Source organism: Cicer arietinum, chromosome 3 (assembly GCF_000331145.2).
Source record: "Cicer arietinum cultivar CDC Frontier isolate Library 1 chromosome 3, Cicar.CDCFrontier_v2.0, whole genome shotgun sequence".
NCBI lineage: Eukaryota > Viridiplantae > Streptophyta > Magnoliopsida > Fabales > Fabaceae > Cicer > Cicer arietinum.
This window is the reverse complement of record NC_021162.2, coordinates 3,551,981-3,560,295: the sequence shown is the minus strand read 5'-3', so window position 1 is coordinate 3,560,295 and position 8,315 is coordinate 3,551,981. Positions and strand designations below refer to the sequence as shown.

The 8,315-nt window shown below is 30.5% G+C and overlaps 1 long non-coding RNA gene across 1 annotated transcript; it reads left to right on the top strand.

The window, feature by feature from the left end:
- Nucleotides 1-4,926: 4,926 nt before the first annotated feature.
- Nucleotides 4,927-6,871, top strand: LOC113785720 (uncharacterized). Its single transcript, XR_003471845.2, has 2 exons — nucleotides 4,927-5,015; nucleotides 6,431-6,871. It is a non-coding gene; the product is annotated as an uncharacterized lncRNA (long non-coding RNA).
- The last annotated feature ends 1,444 nt before the right edge of the window (nucleotides 6,872-8,315 follow it).

The window sequence follows — 8,315 nt, the reverse complement described above, 5'->3', positions numbered from 1 at the left end:
CATATTTTTTGAAAATAAAAAAATAATACATATTTTTAAAAATTATTATTTGATATTTTTAAAATTTAATATCAAATTATACTATTTTTTAATTTATATTAATTTTATTTTATTAGTTTTTATATGAGTAAAATTTAAGTTACATTTTATGAAAGTAATTGAATAAATTATTGTTCTCATCCTATCTTAACCCAACTCATATTTAAGATAAATTTTTTTATCTAAAGAAACATAATATAATAGTGTTTTTAAGATTAAATTATTATATCACATTAATTCATAAAAAAAATAGATTAAGACATAATATGATAACTATATCTTATTTTCTCCACCAAATGGGCCATATCTAGTGGGTCGAGCTAGTTGATCCATATTTTAGTTTGAGTTATAAAAAGACAACCCAAAAACAAATGAATAAAGATATTTTAGTCTCTTTTTATATTTTGAGATATATTGATAAAAGAGAGGTACACGGTAAAATTTTCTTTCTTTACAATTAGAGGCGAACTGACAAATAGATTTTGGGCTGCCTATTTTAAAAATAAAATGTCATTTTCCCATTATTTCCTTTTGTCAACGTGTGCAGATTTTGATTCTACCTACTAATTTAAACAAAAAAGTAATTGGATCATCTCAATCCACTAATATATTTTCTAATTCAATGCATCTCACAAAAAATTAACTGATTTAATCACAAAATTCTTATTCACTTTGTCTCTCACTTGTGCCTTTGGTTTTGGGATCCCGACTCTTGTTATTATCTTTCACTTCCACTCAACTCAGCCTCATGCTCATGCGAGCACCTTTGGATGTTTGGGCATAAAGAAATTTTTTGTTGGATAGTAAATTTTTTTAGTGTTGATTGGAAATATTAAGTGTTTATTAAGCACTATATTTAAAAATAATAAAATATACGCAATATGTGTATATAGGATCGACTTAAATACTTATATTGGAGAGCTCCATTGTAGATTATATATATAAATGCACATATTTTTTATACATAAATATGTGCATTAAGATCATCTTAGTAGTGTACTATAAAATGGAAACTTAAACGTATTAATGTTTGGAATCTTTTCAGGACAATATATATTATTGCACATATTAGAAATGGTAGTTAGTTAATCATTCATACAAGTTTAGTATAATAGTTAATTAATTGTAATTTATTGATTATATATAAATCTAAAGTATTATTTGATGTATTTTAATTGTTATTTTTGGATTTTGAAAAACTTTACAAAAATAATTTATGCCAACGAAAATATTATTGGGTTGAGTCGCGGACTAGGTCGATCTCTTTAAGACGTTTCTAGGCATTGCCCAAATTGTGCAAGACAGATAATCAATCACAAAGTCCCTAGGATAAAACAGCTCAAATCACTGTATCGGAGTTCTACTGCACCGTAGAAAACCATTCTAGAATTACACTCTCAATATGGCAGTCGAATGACTACCACTCGTAATATGGCACTAAGACCACTCAAAAGAAAAAGAAGTGAGTAAGAAAAGGGGTGAAGAGAGAAAAGTCTCAGATACAAAGTGCTTTTGGTGTGCTTTTCCAACTAAGGAGAACTCCTCCTCTATTTATAGTTGAAATCCGCAATTGCATCAAAAAGAAAAGTGTGATCCATTAGGTCTGATACACTAAACGGGCGCTCCAATATTCAGGTTTTGACCGCAGAAACGTGTGCCACGTTTTGTTTGACCATAAAACATGCGCTCAGTTTTGACTTAGGTTTTTGACTGGAAAATAACAGACGCGCGAGACCACGATTAGGGTTTTGACCAACAAAACTGAAACATGAAATTGGGGGGCAATGAAATGACTGGATCAGATGTTGAATGTAGGCTCGTTGGAGGGCAATGATGTAATTAATGTATCAATTAGAGATAAAAACACAAGCATTCATTTAATTAAATAAATAAGTAGCTTATTAGTTTTCATATGCTAAAAAGTAATACATCATGTAGCCAAAGCCAAAGCCAAAACCAAAGCCAAGGTCATGCGGGGTCGAGCCTAACGGCGGCGGGCGCGCGCGCGTGTGGTAGTCAATTTTGCATGTGTTCTTCCTCCTTCACAAAATTGGGGTACCTCTCAAGTACCATACTTCCATCTTATATACACTACTAGTGTGTGATATCCCTCATATGTGGGACTTCCTTATTTTCCAATTCACAACAACACTAGCTCTCATTAATGTCATCATTATTTCCAAAAAAATTCCATTAAAATCATCATAATTTCCAACAATCCCCCACTTGAATTTAAAAATAAGTTTTTTGAAATAGCGTCAAACGCTTCTTTAAGAGTGTGCATAAACAAAGATGTCTCTTGATTTGAACCTTTGCATAGCAAGTAAGATTCAGATTCAACAAGAGTGACTCATAGTCTTGAACTCTATCTATGATATCAAACCCACACACAACCTTTTCATTTAGGTGTATTCTCAAAAGCCCGACAATTATGGTCATCCACGTGTATCTCAGTATAGTGAACGCTATAAGAATTATGTCTTGAAATTCCATAGGAAGCGGACCCACTTACACATTCACATAGGTGAGTCTATCTAGAGTATTTCTGTAACTAAGTACTGCACTCCATATAGAATAGAGATCTCATTAAGAGTTTCTATTATCTCATTCTTTTATCGTTTCAAGAATCATGTTTCTTTCATATATAATATAACATGTTCATCTCATATCATTATGACTTGTTATTACCCATTGAACCTAATTCTTGAGATCTCTAGTCTTTTAGGTCGGGTTACCATCATAAGTGACTCATTGATCTATAGGCAATAATCCCATCATTTTGGATGTATTTAGAAATTTCTCTCTAGCTAATCCTTTCGTCAAAGGATCTGCTAAATTTTCATCAATGCGTACATGTTCCACTATAACAACTCCTTTAGAAAGTAATTCTCTAACGGTGTTGTGCTTACGACGTATTTTTCGTCTCTTACCGTTGTAATAACGATTATCAATTTTTGCAATAGCCACAATACTATCGTAGTGGATCAACTCTTTTGGCAAATGTTTTTTTTTTCCACAAAGGAATATATGCTAGCAAGCATCTCAACTAGATTGCTTCTTCACTAGCAGTAGCCAGTGCTATAATTTCAGACTCCACAGTGGACTAAAAAAATATAGCCACTGGTTGTTTTGGAGTCATCTGATAAGGTGTTCCAATCAACATCATTGTACTATTCAAGGGCAGCATGAAATCTTTGATAATGTAATCTGAGACTTATGGCCCTTTTAAGGTATCTCATGTCTCTTTTGATAGCATGTCAATGCTCCATACTTGTTCTACTAGTAAACCTGTACAATAATCCCACGACGTAGGCAATATCGGGTCTAGTACAATCAGTGGCATACTTGAGGCTGCCAATGGTGCTCACATATTCAGTTTATCTAATACCTTCACCAATGTTCTTGAAAAGTTTCACACTTGGATCATACGGTGTGCAAACAAGTTTACAAACAAAGTAATTATATTTCTTTGGGATCTTTTCAACATAGTGAGATTGATCGAAAGAAATTCCCTTTTCTGACCTAGTAATCTTGATTTCAAGGATTACATTTGTTTCTCTGAGGTCTTTCATATCAAAGTTGTTACTTAACAAAGATTTCACATTATTTACAACACGAATATTTGAACCATATATGAGTAATTCGTCTACATAGAGACATATGATAGTGCAAATGCCATTGTAGTAGATACATTTGTCATTTTCATTCACTTTAAACTCATTCGATATAATCAAGTTATCAAAATTTTCATGTCATTGCTTAGGAGCTTGTTTAAGAGTATACAGAGACTTATCTAACTTATAGACCTTGTCTTCTTGTCCATGAATTACAAAACTTTCAGGTTGTTGTTCCATTAATAGCACCCGAATGGATGTTATTCTAGTGACTGGTAAAAAACTGTCGAAGAAATCTATATTTTCTCTTTGTCTAAAACCTTTGGCTACAAGGTGTGCCTTGTATTTATCAACAATTCCATCGAGTTTTAGTTTCTTTTTCAAGATCCATTTACAACCTATTGATTTGCAACCAGGAGGCAAATCTACTAAATGCCATGACTTGTTAGAATATAGAGAATCCATTTCATCGTTTATAACTTCTTGCCATAAATCTGCATCTAATGATGACAAAGCCTCTATTAGATTTGCATGATCCTCTTCTAAGTTATAGGCCATATATTCGAGTCCATAATCTTTAGCAACTCTAACTCTCTTACTTCTTCGAGTTTTCTATTTCCCCTTAGTTGTTGCTCTAAGTGCTTTTTGTCACATTAACTTTACTAGGTTCACTGTCTCCACTACTTTTCGATTTAAAGAGTAAATTATTTGCGAAAATGTGTATAGAAAAAGAAAGGGTACAAAAAGTTGCCCCTAAATTTGTCCACATTTTGAAACTCAAACACTTTACGAGGTTTGCTTAAAACGTCCTCAGACTATTCTAATATTGTTGAAAAACAAAAGCTCTTTAAATTTATTAAATTTTCTCCCCTCATTTTAAACTTTTAGAATAATCAATCTAGACAAGATTTATCTTGATTGAATCTGAAGTTGTAAATACTTTTTTTTGTTTTAGTATTTCGTATAATTTTAGATTAACCAATTTGAATATATAATATATTAATTTAAATTTTTTTTACACATTCGAATCAATTCAAATGTGTAAAAAAATATGAAAAAATTTAAATTAGTATTAACATTGATTAAACTGGAGGAGGTTAAATTAAATAAAAAAAAATTGAATTTCGAAGATTTTCTAGAATAAACAGATAGAGGAGAAATAAAAAAAAAAAGACCATTCCAGTACTGGGCTCATTTGGTCCACTCTTTAACTCAGCCCAGTCTTCTATTAGGCCCAATAACCGAAGACTCAAAATAAAATAAAAATTAAGATGTGATGCCCTAATTTCTGAATTCTCGCTCCTATAAATTCCAACTCTCTTCAACCCTCTGCAGCCATAACAGTTCTGTATTACAGTAAAGGTGACAACTTTTGAAAATTTCACAAATGGGTATTTCAAATTTATGCGATTTCGCAATGTAATTTGGTTCACCTTGTTCATTATTAGAATTAGAATTAGGATTTTTCTTTCAACTTATTCTATTTGAAATTGTTTTTTCAAATGTAAAATTTGACCCATTTGTTTGATTTATTTGCTATTTTATTTTTTGCATTTTTTTTGTTTATATTTGACTTTGATTGTTTTCAAATGTATGATTTTGAATTTGTAATGGTTGATTAAATTTTGGCTTTTGCACTCAACTGGAATAAGGCTGTGTAATAGATTAATGTTATCATTGGCCTAATTATATGGTGCAAAAAGAAATTTTGGGTACCGCTTTGCAGATCTAACTTATCATGTTTTAACTGCCAGTATAACCCTTACATTAACTATGAACTTTGATTTTTTATTCCCAATAATGATAACACATTGAAGTTAGATAGAGTATTTTAGTTGGTAACCATTTTTTATTTTTCTTTATTATTTGCTAGAAAAAGAAAACCATAAGGAGTTTGCTTGCAAAATTTAATATTTTTTTATAAAGTTTTCTTATTGACCTAGTACTGTGTTATTTATCTCAGTTTTGTTTTGTTTTTGGTTGATGCCAATGCAAACATGATCATGTGGCCTAAGATATGTGGCTTTGTTCATGTAAAATTGGGACTGGTTTCTGTATTGCAGCTTGAACTTTCTTTTCTTTGCTGCCTTTAGATCTGTTATCTCTGTAAAGCTTACTCTTGCAAATATGATAGTAGGATTCTTTAGTTAAATGTGCAGGATTCTGCACATTGAAACTTTATAAAATACAAACCCATTTCTTAATTGAAGTATGCATTCTGACTAAAAAGGTTGTTTTTATTTGGATGAACTCTACTAGAAGGAAAGTAAATTGTTTTGTATTGTCCTCAATCTGTATTTTAGAATGTACGTCGAAATGAAACATTGGACCCATTTTGAGGAAATAAGAGGAAATTATGGCCAAAAAAATTATAAACGAGTATTCCAAGACATTTCAACATAATATGGTACTCCTTATTTAAAACATGATACCAACAAAATGAAACATGGTACTCCTTAATTTTGCAATGAGTTGAAAAGCTGGGTTACAAACATCCTAGGAAATATGAAAAAAAAACAATTCATATTGGGTGTTGAGAGTGCCTGAAATAAGTGGAAAATGTGGCAACATAGGATTTGCTGAGTGTCTAGCTAGCAATATGGACCTTTTAGGATGTATGAACCTTTTAAATAGGGAATATCATGAGTTTAATAGGATGGACTTCACTCGGTGGACTCTTGCTATAAATATAGGGAATAATATACGAGGCCATATTTGTTTTCTTTTAATGTTAATAATAATTTGTTTGTTTACTGTTACAAATTTCTTTTTGGTAGGAGAAATGGATTCGTGATAGAACATTGAAGGAATTGTATTCTGGCTTATTTTTGTTAGAAGAAAGTAAAGTATGATCACTAATATGAGAAGCTTTGTTGATGGTAAATGGTTGTGGATTTGGCAATGGGAAATTATGCTCAGTGAACCAGAACATGGGAAGATTGCTTCATTGGAAATGATTTTGAAAGATGACTCTCTTATGATGAACCTTCATCACTCATTATTTGTAGAGTCATTTTGAATCAATTATTTAGTTTATTTATTTTAATTTAATGTTCGTATTAGAGGTATTTTATGCAATTTTGTTTTGTTTAATTGGTTTAGTGTAGTGCTAAATTTTGGTGAAAAAACATGTCTCATCTGCAGTATATTAATTATGTCTAGAGTTGTAGACATTGAAATTTAGTCAAATTAGTTGCAAATGAAAATTAACACCCACAGCTACAACTTTCATGAAGATAGTGAAATTCAATTTGGATTGTAAAAAGGTGAAAAGTGCAAGTTAAATTAGAGGGAAATAAATTTTAGAAGACCAAAAGTGTTTATTTAACACCAAATGACATTGTGTCTAAGTGCATCGCATTGTGTCCAAAATCAGTACATTATGCTTATCCATGTGTCACAATGCATTTGATGCCACAATTTTCTCTCTAGAGCATAACAAATTGCATACTAGCACATGTCCCAAAGCTCTATTAAAGCTAAAACTCAAGTTTTGTAAGGATTTTGACCTAGAGGACATTGGGATCATATTGAGCACATTTTGGAGATTAGGAATTTGAATATTTCACTCTTGTAAGCAAAAAGTGAAGATTCTTTTGTGTAATTTCATCATCTTGATTGTTATAATTTATAAATCATGAACTAATTTTCCTTTTGATTGAGATGTAAATGATTCCTTGAGTCTATGTAGTATTGAATCCTTATTATTCATTAATTCTTATTCTTATGAACTAATTTTCCTTTTGATTGAGATGTAAATGATTCCTTGAGTCTATGAAATTGTTATTTTTATTCATTAATTCTTATTCTTAATGCTTTTCGTTGATTGAACATTATCTAATTGAATTTAAAAATTACTTCACTATTAAAAAATAGGTAGTAGCAACTGGACTTATAATTGATGTTCATGTTTCAATATCGACTATAGATATATGGATTATAACACATGTTTGATAAATTGGCGAACTTTCGTGTTTTGAGTAACAATCTATATCACCTAAGCAATTAGGATTTATTGTTATAAAAAATGAATTATGAGTTAATGAATATGTCTTTATCTAATATGTTAATTTGATGTAACTATAATAATTTGATTGTTAAAATATTGATTCAATAATTACAAAGTGAAAAGGAAGTGATTTAAAATCCTAATGATTCTTTCTCAAAATTTCTATCTCGTTAATTTTAATTTGTTTTTATTCAAACAACCAATTATTAAATCTTTAACTCACCTAAGTGTTATTAGCTTTGTTGCCTATTTAAATTAAACACAATCCTTATGAAGACGATATCTCGTATCACTATTATTATTTGAGAGATTTGATAAATTTGATAAATTTGTCAAATTTCTATCACCTCCACAAATCCCTTTACTCAGAATAAGGTACTCACTAAACAAACTAAAATGCTGCAACAAAGGCAAGCAATATAAACGATGTGCTAAAGGGAGCCTATCCCATGAGAATCAATAGTTATTGTGAGAAACGAGAACTATTAATAATAATCATTGGATTTTATGTGATTGTATCTCCACCCAATAATTTTGGATACTATATGCTAAAACATCTCTAACTTTATTTTCTTTTCATTTTCGTAATAATTCGAATTAAAAACTCCTTAATGTTGTATGCAAAAAAATAAAACTCTGTCATGTACTTGTAA